Consider the following 15,034-nt stretch of genomic DNA (forward strand, 5'->3'; position numbering starts at 1 on the left):
TTCCCATCGCCGGTGCTGCACTTTTGAGCACCAGCTGGCCGCGATTACGAGATTTGCAAGGGCAAGAACTCCGGGTGGGTGGTCGACATTATTCCGTGGTCATCCACTACGGCGCGGCTCATAACGCAGCTGCAGCTCGGGCACATACAACGACAACTGGAATAATGCTCGTTTTTTTTTTCTTCTACGAAAAAAATTGTTTCTACATTATAACATCACGCACACTGCCCCAATTGAAACTGTTAAGTAAACACCCCTGGGCGCCTTGACAAAAATTTGCCTCTCTTGCCGCCCTTTTCTTCAACAGTTTTGACTGCGGGCTTGACTCCTGGCCACAGAGAGACACTTTAGGAAGCAACCCTGTTCATTTACTTGAGGTGTTAGCGTATGCTGTCTGATGCGGATGCCGTCGCTTTTGCCGTCCCGTTATTTCCTTGCGGGGATTATTTTGGTAAACTCGTCGTTGCGCGAGCAACGCGCGAGTAAACAGGGGGCGATTCGAAACGTATAATAACGGGTTCTTCTGCGTGCGCGCCTCTTTAAGCATTATACGGGTGCTCAAAGAACGGTATAGTCGGAGCAGAGCACGAGCACGCAGGCTTACACTGACGGTAAAAAGGTGGGTCTCAGCAGATTACCGGAACACAGCGCTAAACTGAAGCCTTTCTCGTCTTATCTCGTCGCTCTCCTCGTTACTCACGCCAGGAAGTAGAACAGGTCAGCGTATACGTGACACAAGCTGCGATGGCGAGGATGGAAGCGAGGGCGAGTTATCACAGAATATAATGGCCATAAGCCTCAGCTCCTTATTTAAGTCGCTCAGGTTCGCCGGCTTTACGGTGCCGAGAACATTAGGTTTAACGTTAAGAGCGGAATGAAACCATTATTTAAAAAAGAACTTTCACAAAGAGTACGTTAGCGCACCCTTGTCGTTTTTGGAGTACATTTTTGGCGTCGATTTTTTTGGCGTCGCTCGTCCGAAGCCGTTTTTAACTCCAGGTGGGCTGTGTATCATTTGAAAAAAAAAAAAAAAAAAGTAACTGCTGTAACAAAAGGCATGAACAAGAATTACATATGGGTGAGACTTTTTTAAACTACTGAAACCGGTGAAAGGGCTCATACACGTCAACATTTTTCAGCGCAAAAAAAGCCTTAGCGATATTAGGGGCAAAAACAAAAGGATATAACCGACAGTAGCGCCATTCTTTTAGTTGAAAACGCACGTTGGTAGAAGTAATAATAAACTGCGTTGATCAACAGGAGGATAAAACGATAAAAGAATTCAGTGCCTTTAACTTTGTTAAGAAACGTGGCCTGCAAAGCAGTGGTTCGTAAAGTTGAAGTCGCCTTAGTGACTAATTATGGTACAGTTGGTCTCCAGATAGTTCCGGTAAGACAACAGTTACAGCCGTTTTCAGTAACCATACACCCTCCCTAGATGACTACGTATTCACAGCCGACAGGGATTTTTTAACCTTTACAACTTCCCTGTGAGATAACTAATTATAATAAGTAAATTGACGTAATGGTAGAGTCGTCTTAGCGGCTAATTTTTTAACAATTTGTTTCTGGATACTTTTGATAAAACAAGATTTAGAGCCGTTTTCTGTTATCATACTCACTCCGTAGTTGGCCGTGCTTCACTGTGCACCACATAATGTGAAAAAGCCAGCTTACAAAGACCAAGTTTACACCGATCCCCTTGAAATAGGCTTCATCTCTAAATACAAATGCATTGGTGGGAATGCACTTTATCAGGGGCAATATAAGCCGTCTTTTATCAAACTATGAAGGTACTAGGGACTTTATTTTACTTTTTTATGACTTTTTTTTTTTTTTTTCATACGCTGAAGCGTTTGCGCACAGTTTTACGATCCCGGTGATTTGAGTGGGCCCCGCAAGGTGGCGCTACGCTCGCGTGCGATGCTTGTCTACATCGCTTTGTGGTCAGAGGTAATCTGCTGGTTACTGCCGGAGAAAGCTTCGCTGTAAAAGGAAAGATTAGAAAAAGAGGCGCTGTCTCCCGCTGTCGACTGGAGTGGCGCAAAAAACTAGATTTGCGTGGTTGAAACCGCACAGATTCGATGAAGTCCGCCCGGTCAACGTTTTATTGAGGGAAAAAAGGAGAAGCGGCCGAGCGCTGCCCCTGCACGCACGAGCGAGCCGATGACTGGTCCCAGGCCACGCTATTCCGCATCGATGCTGCTAGCTAGTGTCACACCGATCAGCGGTTTGGGCAGCTAAGGTCGTTTGACTATATTATACTTGTCCGCGCGTGCTCAGCCATTTTAGGTCCAAGGAAGTTTGTGAAAATAAAATAATTCTAGTCATATAAAACACACACTCGTGTTTTTTGATGACGCTAACTAACGTAAGGTGTGTTTGCGTGATTGATTAATCACATGCTTCGAATCCCCTGAGGAACCTTAGGAGGTTCTCTCCAATATTTTTTGTTGATTGATTATGAGGTTTAACGCGCCGACGAAACGCAGGCGATGAGGCGCGCCGTAGTGGAAGGCTCCGGATTAATATTGACCACCTGGGGATCTTTAACGTGCGCCTAAATCTCGAACACACAGGCGTTTTTGCTTTTCGCCTCCACCAAAAATGCGGCCTCCGCGGCCGGGAATCGAACCCGCGTCCTCGTGAATGTTTTTTCGTTTATATGATGCTGTATGCTTATAGGATGGGTTCCTTTGGCGCATAGTAGATAACGCAGGTCACAGTTCGATGACCACATTGAGGGAAAGCCGGTCCTTGGTGTCTCCGCAACATCTGCGATCCCTTAACGCCGGCTAAACGAGAAGCTATTTGTAGTGGCTCGTCATTTGTAAGATATTCCTCTAATCTTGGTGGTAAACTTCTTTTTATTAAATCGTCAGAAGTCATCAAAGTGTAAGGGGCAAATCAGAACGTGCCCAGCCAATAACATGGCGGCGCTAAGCAAAGGAAGTCACCTACGAAGAAAGCTGTGCTACAGCGCCATGAACCAGTGGCGGCTTCTGTCAGTAAAGAAAGAAAGAAAGAAAGAAAGAAAGAAAGAAAGAAAGAAAGAAAGAAAGAAAGGAAATTCAATCTGCATGCGGCGTCCAGATTAAAAGCGCTTAACCAATCTCGGGTGGCTGGGATTAAGCGGTGAACGCCAGTTAGGAGGACTTATGGCCGAGTCGTTGCTGGAACAGCCTGCTGCCTTCTGATCGTGTACTCGTACCCGCGAGTGCTCCACTTCACGGCTGAGTGCAAGCAATTGCTTATAATTTTCCCTTTATCGGGAAATATAAACCACTCCTTACATACGATTAACCTGTTGAACGCGGCCACGCACCAGAACGCTGCTTGCTGGGTATTTTCGCGTGCATGCGCGCAACCGAAAACCCTGCTTGGAATTGCTCTCGCGTTCACCAGAAAATGCAGTAGCCGCGCTGCAGAATCGAACCCGCGACCTTGTGCCGCACCGAAGCGGAAGAGGCCCCCGCCGGGTAACGACCTGCGCCCAATTAACGCGGCGACAGTGTGCGTTAACAAGCACATCCCAAGGCGCGTTGATTCAGCGCCGTTGAAGATTCCTCGGCGAACGGAACGAGCGCGCTTTTACGGGGAACTTCCGGTTAACGGGCGCTGCCGTTCGCCTCGCATATCCACTTCCGCCGGATAATGGACCGGCTGCTGTGACAGATAAAGCAGAGCTCCAGTAAGAGGGGGAACAAAAAATACGAGGGCGAAGGACGGACGCTGAGAAGGAGTTGCAAAGTTTCAAACCTAAATATTACCGGAATGGAAAATAGAGGCTACGAGAAGGGAGGGGGTGGGGGGTGGCAGCAGCATCGCGACAAGTTGAAATGCGTGCTTCAGAAATGGGAGGGACGAACTCAATGCCGCTACGAAAAGAAGTGTTGCTGGGATCGAGGACGAAAAGGCGCCAAGAGAAGGAGGGAAAGCGAGAGAAAGTAATATGTACGAGAGAAGGCGACGTGAAAATCAAACGTGAATTGAGAAAGGACGGTTCAGGCCGAGAGGGAGCGTCGCAGACGGGTGAGACGTGGTGGGACCGGGGCAGTGTGTTCCCAGAAGATAACTGGGGCTGGCATGCCCTATCACTTTACGCAGAGGGCTTGCGACTGAGCTGCTGCTGCTGCAGGAAACGCGACCCTTTAGGAGGAGCAGCAGCCAGCCTGCAGCAGCGCTGGCGCAATGCGCGCGCGATGCATGAAGCGGCAGATAGACGCAGCGGAAAGAAAAAAAAATAACAGAGCAAAATTCTAGAGGAAGTTTGAGCGATAGGAAAACATTTTTCTTAAAAAAAAATCAAGAGACGAAGAACAGCGCTGGAACACTGGCGTGGCAATGATAAAAGAAAAACATGTGTGGTTGAAAAAGAAAGGGGAAATACTCTTGCGAAAAACAAGCGGAGGAAGAGGATTGCGGCGACGGCGCGGACGAAAGAATCTTGAGGAATTAACGCGCTCGCTTGCTTATACATATGGCCGACGCCGTGTGGAGAGAAAGCCCGTGAAAGAAGAGGACTGAACACAAGCAAGAAGACGGGTGTTAACGACGCGGGTGCGGACAGACGAAATCCAGAGAGAGGGCGCAGAAGCCGTGGGCTGGGAACCGCGCTGGGATAAGCGCTTCTCCTTGCCAGACGGGCGAGTGCGTCGGTCGGATAAGCTCGAACTGTTTCTTTATAAAGCTTAAATGAACCTTTCGCGCGCCAAGAAAAGCGTTAGTAGCGGCGAGTACGGAAAGCACAGTTGGGGGCTGCTCTTTCGACTACGGTTATCGGTGACGCCATTGTCCAATATTGCTAATCACGGGGCGCGTCCATGGTGATAGCTTTGCAGGTACATTGCGCTCCCACTTTTAAAGCGAAGCTTTTTTTACCTCTACCCCGAAGGGTTCTTTCGCGACCGTTGGTGTCAACAGAAAACTCCAGCGAACAAGTAAAAGAAGTTACTGGCACCGCCAGGAATCGAATTTGGGACGAATAGAGAAACGGAGCAAGAGCCCGTTCTCTTACCGATTGAGCTACGAGTCCACTATGAGACGGTGGCGACGGATGGTGCACTCATGGAGCACGTCTGCAGGTTTACCCCCTGCACTTTCGCGGCAAGCCATGTCATAGCGTCACGCGACCTCTCGCACCGTTGTGCGCTCCGTTCACGGCACGTGTAGCGGCCGTGTGGTAGGAGTTACAAAAATTGAAGGAAGCTCACACCAACGCATGGAATCTCACTTCTCCTCTGTCTCTGCCGCCGATCTCGTTCTCCTCCATCGAAGGCGGCAGAGACGGAGGAGAGTTGAGATCGCCTAACACCGAGTTTGAGCTTCCTTTATTTTTATAACAAAAGAGTTTCCATTTATGCTTCCCCAACACAACTCAACCAGCCGCCGGTCATGAATCATGTATCGATTTACCCATAACAAAACAAAATATCTCTTTGAAGTAACAGAAGGTGCGGTTAAGTGCATTTCACTTCCCTCTGGTTTCACTCTTTGTAGAGCCACGTGTGTGAATTCAACTGACGTTGCATGTGTAATCGCCGTGGGTTTTGTTTACAGCTTCGCTTTCCAACCACCTTCACAGGGTGGATTGGCGCGAATTTCTTTAATTCCATCCACAAATTAAGGTCGCGCTTTGAGTGCGTTCTTGGTCAAGTGTAATACGTTTCCCAATGCCACTGATTGGCCGACAGATGATTTAGCGCTTTTGCAGCGGCCGCAGTATCTGTTCACAGTTGGGCCCGGCATGTCTCGCATTCGTCAGAAGCGGTGACTCCAGTATAAGCAAGCCACCAAAAGTAATGGCGGTGTCCACAAGCGCATTTGCAGATTAAGGTCGTGGGAAAGGTTCATGGAAACGCGGAATAAAACACCAACCCCGTTGAGTAGGCAACGTCAAACGCAACCTCACTAAAATTCCTTCATTTCAGAAAAAAAAAAAAAAAAAGTTGCCACTGGTTTTTTACGAACGAACGCCGGTTCGCTCTGTCTGAACGCTAAAAAAATAGACGTAAGTAGGTAGAACTCGCTGTTGGTAAAAAAATGAGTGGAGTGCTTTTCTAGGCTCAAAGAGCGTGGAATGTTGATGGTCTGCTCGACAGTTATGCAAGCAGATTTTTATTGACGATAAAAAAATGAAAAAGAAAATCGCGGGGCGTCGACACAGCGGAATCCGAGAAGGCAGAACGGCGGACCAACGTCAGAGAGGCCATAACTTACGTGCTAGTAACTGTTCGCTAGTGTAGAAGAGCGCGAAGTTGGAAGGAGAAAGCACGCATGAGCGGCGAGGCGAGAATTTTGCGCGTATGCAGCGTTGTACAATATCCGCGAGACTAAACTGTACTGTATGGACCGTGTGAAGATGCATATAAGAGAAAGAGGGGGCGGTTCTGCTCTTATGATCTGGTACCCACCGCGCTTGCGTTGGTCGCCTTCATCCGCGCATGTAGCGACTAGGCTGTAAATATCAAAAAATTCGACGACCGCAGTTTGCTTGATGAAACGCTCATTCCCTCTCTCTCACCCAATGAAAAATTTTACATTGGAGTACACTAGCCAGCTTTAGAAACTCGCTTACCAACTTTGATGATTAAATTTTTTACAGTTTTTATGTAGTTTACTGCCTTGGTTCGTTGGAGAATAACGAAAACGAGAAAGTAACAACACTGTTTATTCGCTTTGAGTTTTGGTAACACTAAATTACCGATGATTAACGAATATATCTTTCGGCAACGTTCCGTATATACAAAAATATGGGAACACGAATTTTTTATAAAACGGTTGGTGACACAGAGCCGGAATAATAGGTAGCTTAGGCACGCATTCTGTGTGTTAGCGGAGGGATGGTGGTGCAAAATTCGTATTATGCTCTTCATTACTCTTTTTATGATACATACGGAAGGTCAGGAGAGCAGATGAAAGAGCCAAACTGTGATTTGCTAGCGCAGTCTGTACGTTTCCGCGTTACCGCAGTAGCTGGAACCGCGGCTTCCCTGTAAGTCGTTACTGAGACGTGAATACTTCAATACTACCTAAATGAGAAATGGAGAAATTGGGACCCAGGATTGACAAGCCCAACAACGCTTGGAAAGAAGGTGATTCTGTTTGTTTGTTGGCACAGGAGATAGAAAGCAAGCCTGGCTTACGGTTTCATAGTTCGGTTAATTAAAAAAAACGCTACAATACAGTTAGCTGACCTAGAGTGCTCGATACGTGTGGTATTAAGTGTAGATGAAACATCATTGAGTCATTCATTTAATCTACCAATTCCGTTTTTAGGCATGCGTTACGAATCACCGTCGACAATCGACAAAAAGGACACGTAGCAAGTTTCTTATCGTGTCAACCCAAGATAACGGTTCCATAATGGTCTCTCAGGGATTCCAGACGGCCTTTCTAACGAACTGATTGTCGGCAACTACTGACGCATACCGGACATGTGCGCAGCTGATAAGACGCTTTTGTTGAGCGGAGGTTACGCATACGAGCGTTGCACGATATAATACGCTGGAGGCTCATTAAGCGTACGCTGACAAGAATGCGATGTGAAGAACTTATTTCATTTCATTTAAAAAAATCCCGGCCCATCTCCACTGACGCGAAACCTGGGGAGGGGCGAAGCTTGCAGTGTATAAGTGTGTCCTCGGCGCCTTGGCGTTTTTGCCAACGGAGATGAAACCGTTGGGTGGTAGAGGTATACAGCTTTGCTGTAAAAGTCTAGTGTTTTTGAAGCACGAAGCGTTACAGCGCGAGGCGTAAACGAGTGTCTCGGTGTTTTAGCACCGTGACTACATGAGGCGACGTTTACGACGACGACATGGGACGCCGACAGCCGGGGCGCCTAAGGGGCTTCGCCCCCAAAATTACTAGGCCGTCGAAGAAATTATGATGTAGTGATTGTACTTATAAGAACTTATGACATAGTTACTGCGAAAGCATAAGTGTCCAAATGCGTAATGTGCACGTGTCTTTTCATCATTATCCTCATTTTTACCATTTTGTGTCCTTTTCTTCTTTCCGTTATCATTACCCAGCAAATACCAGCATTCGCATCGTCAAGCAAAGATGACATTCGGCGTGGACATAACTTACAATTCGCCTAATACTGATTGTGTTACCAGCATGCGCGTGTGATGTTGCGCCACGTGGCAGGCCCCACCCTGTGTGTTTCACCCCGCAGCCCTGCATTGGCCCTTGAATGTCGCTGAGTGCGGGAAGCCCGCCCGCGCGTGCACGCCTTTCCGCCCTTTGCACGCATAAAAGGGCGACCGCCGGGCATGCGCACGTGCCTGGGCGGGAAAGACACCGTCCAAAACGTCGCCTTTGACCGAAGACGGAAGAAGATGGAAGCACCGAGCCTTTGACCAGACGGCCATATTTTGTATGCCCTAGTTCAGCTGTCTTGTGTACCACCGGACATAATTTGTGTGCCATAGACACCGGATTTTCCGCCAGCATAGTTATACAGTAGTGGGAATGGGTTGGGGCTTTCTTTTCATTTCTCTACGTACATTTTTCTGGCCCCGAAATAAATGAAGTTAACTGATGCTTTCGCATTAAAAAGCCGTACGCATCACCCACAATTAAAAATGTGAACAAAAACAGACTTGAAATGATGAAATGAGCAAACACAATTATATAATGATTGGGTGATAATACTTTTATTAGATGCTTTAACGATCTGAGATTGTGCCTTCGTGCTGGTGTGAAAGAGGAGGTATCAGATTATCAGTGATACGGTATCGGTTGATCCGCGAAACAAAGAGATAGGCTGCAACAATAAGGTCCGTGGCAACAATAAGCAAGGACGTGGGTGCGTGGCAGATAACTGAAGCCGGACAGTCGCCAAGGACGCTGTCCTAAGACCACAAGCAAACCACCATGCCACGAGCGCTGATTAGAAAACGCAAGGACGCGTAGTAAACGGCTGTCTACACTGCCCTCGGAGGGGATAAACTGGCGGTAGCCAAACAGATACACTAATGTGTATGTAGACAAATATGTTCGCTCAAAAGTAGACTTATTGGATTGGAACAAATGATACACACATCCCTTTGCGGTGTTTCGTACTTAGTGCGGAACGTCAGCGAATATTCTTAAATACTGATGAAATCACACGCCTCGAACTTTTTTGGAACAATACAACGATAATCTCGTGCAACTGTTACGTGTACTCACGACAGCTACATAAAATTTTGTATACGTTACAACAATATACCCCTCATTCATGCCCCTCAACTACGTGATATCGTAACCCGCCGCGGTGGCTCAGTGGCTAAGGCGTTGCGCTGCTGAGCACGAGGTCGCGGGTTCGATTCCCGGCCGCGGCGGCCGCTTTTCTGATGGAGGCGAAAAGCGAAAACGCCCGTGTGTACGAGATTTCGGCGCACGATAAAGATCCCCAGGTGGTCAAAATTAATCCGGAGCCCTCCACTACGGCGCGCCTCATCGCCTGCGTTGCGTCGGCGCGTTAAACCCCACAATCAATCAATCAAATCTACGTGATATCGTAACAAGACGTCGCAGGCGTGTTTTTTTCTAAAAATTTCTCAATGTATGCACTCCTATGTAAAAATTGCCTCGTCGGCTTGTGAGCAGTAGAAAATGCGTGACCATATTGAGACCGCGCACAGCATAGAGTTTCATACTAATATATACTAGAGGGAAATCTGTCGCTGCAGTCGCGGGCCGCCGTGGGCGGCGCCATTGCCGCTAGCGGCGTTCCTCGCCCACTTGGCTTAGATAGCCATATATGGCTTCTTTTTTGTCTCGAATCCAAAATCAACAAAAAAGGGTAACATTTTTTTCTTGTTCATCGTGCATGAAGCTTCTACATAATCACTGAGGAATTAATCTTTCTGGAGGCTCAATTTTATAATAACAAAACAAATTTGATAAACCTTCTACAGTAATATTGTTGCTTCTTGCAGCCAGAGCCAACTTTTCAGCCTGTTCATGAGACATGCCAAGGACAAGTGGAACGTGCCTGCCCGGTACACGACGGAACGCTCGCCGAAGCGCGGTTCCCGTAGACAGTGGCGCCAGATTTCCCTCTAGTGTATATTAGTATGAAAGTCTATGGTGCACAGTAGGAATGGGTTCCCTCTTAGCGCTCCCTCTTGGTTATCGCTAGAAACGGCGCAAAAGCGAGCACATAAAACAGCCGTTGATCCAGTCCAATCTACGCTATGCGGGGGATATTTACAATGTCTGCCTGCCTACATTAGCCATACGCGATTTCATATTTTCCCCTGTGCATGACCGAACTTCGTCATTTTGAAGCTGCTAACGGGGTTAGCTAACAAACAAATACTTTTTTCTCTCGCTGTGTTCAGGATAAGTACGCCATAAAGTTTCATACTAATATATACCAGAGGGAAATCTCGCCACCGTCTAGGGGAGCCGCGCTTCAGCGATCGTTCTGTCATGTACCGGGCAGGCACGTTCCACTTGTCCTTGGCATGGCTCATGAACAGGCTGAGAAGTTGCCTCTGGCTGCAAGAAGCAACAATATTACTGTAGAAGGTTTATCAAATTTGTTTTGTTATCATAAATATGAAGCTCTAAAATTTTACTTGAGACTGAATAATTACAAGCTTAAAAATAATAAAAAAAAGAAATGTTGCCCTTTTTTGCTAATTTTGGCTTCGAGTCAAAAAAGAAGCCATGGGACTAACCAACCCGAGTAGGCGAGGAACGACGCTAGCTACAATGGCGGCGCCCACGACGGCCGCAATTGCAGTGCCACATTTTCCTCTAGTATATATTAGTATGAAACTCTATGAAATGCACTATCAGAGTTAGTAGGCACGTGGGTGCCGCCATCCTTATCCCTGTCCCGAACTTCGTCACCCACAGAAACTCGGACCTCCCTTGTTGCATAAAGTCCATTCATTTATTAAAGCGAAGCTTTCTACGCCTCAATGATGGCGTTCGACGTCGCGCCAAGACACGGTACAAAAAAGCCACCTTTACACAATGCGTTTCACAAAACGATGATTATGATAAGAGAAGGCACATCAAGCGCCTTGAAAAAAAAAAAAAAACACCGCTTCTTGGAATAGGAATCGAACCTGCGTCCCTCGCGTTATGAAGCCGACGTCTATCCCATTACGCCGTTCCGACACTTTTTTTTTTCTTTATTACGCGCCATTCCGACACGATCGAAGCAGCTTCGCGTTTTAACCAGCTTTCTCTTGAGAAAAGGGGCTTCAATTTTTCTATTAATTCATTCATTCATTCATTCATTCATTCATTCATTCATTCATTCATATATTCATTCATTCATTCATTCATTCATTCAGAGTTTTCCCCACCCGTCATTGAGCGGATGCCGAGCTTACACTGACTGAATTGAATGCTGTAGAGATATAGACACACTATCATTGCGAGAAGGACATTCTTGAAGAAGGCCTTTCAGTTTTTCTCAGCGCGCTGAAACTGGATGGGGCCTTGAGAAAACAAACAAACAAACAAACAAACAAACAAACAAACAAAAAAACGTTTGGGCTTTAAAATGTACCAGGCAATTTTCGCAGCGCTGGGTCGTGCTCCCAATGTTAGCCTGAGCATCAGCTTTCTATTCTGCGCACCGTGTGAGAATTAACGTTCGTAGTAAAGTATCGACGAGCGTTTCCCTAACCGCCTAAATAAATGTCCAATATTGATTACATTTTCTTTTTCCTCCCTTGTTCGTACGGTGATACAGCCGGTAGCCTGAAGGTTGACGAACATTTAAACACGGTCATTCTTCATCCGACTAGTTTAGGGGAAATCCCCAACGTTGATTAAGGTTCTTCGAGGGGAACATTTGACATCCACCTGTAAATCAGAAGTACAGCCACAAAGGAAAGCTATAGAGCTTTCTCAGAAACTTCGTAGTTGAAGAAAAAATTCGTCCTGGTCCAGGATTCGTTCGCTCTTTCATTTTCACTCGTTAAACTATGGAAAAGCCCACGAAAAAAGCCGTGAAATATCGTCTGGCAGGGCTCCTCTGAGAGCTCCCAACAATGTCTCATTACTATCATTATTCTTTCTTGATATCTGTGCAGAAGGACATGCCGATGTACCATGGCGGAAATTGCGAATAAAAAGGAAATAATAAAACTCCCCGGCATCGCGCAGTGCGGCGATAGCGCGCACATGTCAACTGTGCACGTATGTGCGGCGGGAGACGAGTCAGCGAACGCCCTGCTTCGCGAGACGGCAACGAGTCCAAGGCCGGCACAGCGGCTCTCATTGAGCGCAATGAGGCTAAATCCGCCGCTCGCAATGTGGGCGCCGGCGCGCCTGCCGCAATTTCCGCCCTACAAGCAGCGGCCATCCTCCACCACTTGCTTGCTGTTCGGCGGCGCATGTGGTACCTGAACGCGAAATTCCTGATCCACCGCTGCATTTAGGCTGCGTTATCGTCGGCATGGAGCAAGTTAAATGCATGCTAAAATGTCGTCCGCCGTTTATATGAATCGTGATTTTGCTGTTATTCGGCGGTAACACACCACTTGTTGGATCGTGTAACTGCGCCTTTGTTTTGTTGAGTGCTGGTGCTTATTTGGAAATTCTAGCTGCACAGTTGTTTAGCAGGGTACTTCATTTTTGCCTTAACAGCAGGCGTACATTGTTAGCGACTTTATCTCCGTTCTCACAATATATCATTTCAGCAACGCGAATATGGGGGATAGTTTGTACTTATTCATTTCGCAGTTATTCATTGCCCCCCCCCCCCTTTCACACACACACCCTCGCCAATTGCGTTTTTATTCGCCGTTTTTGACCAATAATCGCAGTCGGAATTACTTTATTATTTACACAAAAACAAGGATTGTTTAAAAACGAGGAAGCAACGCCTAATGAACCGCTAGTGCCAACTAATTATAAATCGAACTGAGCTTGGACCATGTGTTATAAACGGTCTTGTGTGTAAAGGCTCGCTGCATGACTGAATGCAGCAAAACGACTCCGTGACTGATGAGTTGCCAGTACTCTCTATCTATAGCCAATATGATAAGTCCCAACATCCTAACAATATTTTTAGTATATCAGACAGTCAACTCACAAAATGCGGCTGTTTAAGCTGTTTATCTAACTGATATTTGATAGACAATGTCGCCCACCGGGACATATTCTCCGCCCTTCTTGATAACATCCACTGGCACCCCGAACTTACAGCACAATATATATATATATATATATATATATATATATATATATATATATATATATATATATATATATATATATATATATATTGTGAGCATTCGCGACCACACTCCCGGAGGTGGAGAACTCCAGAGGACAATTCCCGCACCTCGTCTTCATCTGTACATACTCATCAGCACCAGCCATGCGGTACTGTTCCATCATCTTCTACGGACATGATCATCATCATCGTGTGTTCTGCGGTGCTTGCGGCTCGAACGCCTCAGTAAACGCCGTTCCTAGCCCTTGTCTCTCAATATATATATATATATATATTCATGTTTTCTTTAACGCTATAGAAGGCCGTGTAAGACTTCTTTGATGTCGTGTTCAACGACAACAATCACGACCGCTGTTTGCCATGCATGTCTACAAATCTGTCGTCATCACCTTTCGCTCTCGGGGATTTTTTTTTCTTCGTGATTTGCACTTTTACTTTTTATCAGTGCAGTTTTGACGGAAGTCATGGATCTCAGTGTAAGCTTAGCGCCTGTGCACACGATAAGAGAATGAATGGAATTGCAGGGTTAGTTTTGCTGCATTGCTTGCCTGCGTAATGCCGTCTTGCGGCAAATTGTGCAGAATATTGCCTCAATAATCATTGCGACACGACGATGACCATCTTCAATATCGATCGTAGATGCACATTCTTTAGTTTCACTATCGAGTGGAGCTTGATTGCTCGACGTTCGATAAAATCTTGAAGAAAGAGCGTCTTCACGGCAAGACGAGAGCTTAAGGACCGAGACTTGTGCAATGGCGACATAGCCGGGCTAGTTCGGCGGGTATTAATTTGCGCCCAAAGGCCGAGGGTTTCCATTATGACTCGCTTTCATCGTTGTTATTTGCCAAAAAGAAAAACACAATGTTACGATCTCGGGGTTGGCGCTGGTGAGTTTTTGCATTTCAACGTTTACAAAGTGGCTTCTATTGTAACTTGCCAACTGAGTATTGTCTTTCGCGGTAATCAGCTTTGAAAGAACTAACACTGCACTCACGAAACATATCAGGCCATCCGCGGCGAGTGGAACAAAAATTTAATATTATCTAGGAGTACTAAGACGCATGATATAAGCGTTATATAACTCAGCGAATCCGAAGTTACAAAAAAGCCCGCCATGTCTGCCTTCTTGAATTAATAAAGCATTAATACATCAATTTTCATCATTATTTAGGTAGCCCGCTCTTCTTTTTTTCACAGAAACCGTGACCTCTTTCACCTCAACACACCTAATATGCAATGCTTTCGCAAAACTACAGCGATCCTAAGCGTTTTGGATGAAATAACAAAAGGCGTAGCAATTCTACTCATACGAACCCGTTGTGAGCGTCCACCACGACCTCATCTTCGTCGGCGTCTCATGCCGTCCGGCTCGATGCAGGCGGGCGCAGGGCAGGGCGGTGGTTATCCCGAGGGGCCGTTCACCATCCATCCAGCCGTCCATCCATCCACGCACGCTCGCGCTGAGAAAGTAGAAACAAGCAGAGAGAGAAGGCGCAGGAAACATCACTTTGGAGTCCCGGCTGAATGTGGCGATCGCGACACAATGAGCTCGTCGTAGCAGTGGGCAAAGGCCCCCGGCACTTTCAGGCAGCGCTGCTGTTAGTAACGCGAGCCCGAACTCTGACGCAAGCCCTGGAGAGGGCGAGATACGGGATCACGAGAGGATGGAGGAAGAGAGGGAAGGCGCATGAATGGTGGCGGGGCGGAGGGGTGGCTGGCGCCCTCTAGGTGGCGCTGGTTATCCTCCTCTCCTCGAACGCCCTGCCCCTTCCCGCTTTAGTTTCCTTCTTCTTTTTATATAACATTATCGCCGCCGTTGCGCTTCCTCCCCGA

The 15,034-nt window shown here is 46.8% G+C and overlaps 1 long non-coding RNA gene across 1 annotated transcript in view; it reads right to left on the reverse strand.

The window, feature by feature from the left end:
* Nucleotides 1-14,785, reverse strand: part of LOC144180358 (uncharacterized) — a 35,215-nt gene extending 20,430 nt beyond the window's left edge. The window contains exon 1 of the long non-coding RNA XR_013324383.1: nucleotides 14,516-14,785. This is a non-coding gene — a long non-coding RNA (uncharacterized LOC144180358). The remainder of the gene's footprint in view (nucleotides 1-14,515) is intronic.
* Between the last annotated feature and the right edge of the window lie 249 nt (nucleotides 14,786-15,034).

The sequence above is a fragment of the Haemaphysalis longicornis genome, unplaced genomic scaffold, assembly GCF_048455015.1.
Source record: "Haemaphysalis longicornis isolate Haplotype H1 unplaced genomic scaffold, Haemaphysalis longicornis Haplotype H1 scaffold_4, whole genome shotgun sequence".
In the NCBI taxonomy this organism is placed as follows: Eukaryota; Metazoa; Arthropoda; class Arachnida; order Ixodida; family Ixodidae; genus Haemaphysalis; species Haemaphysalis longicornis.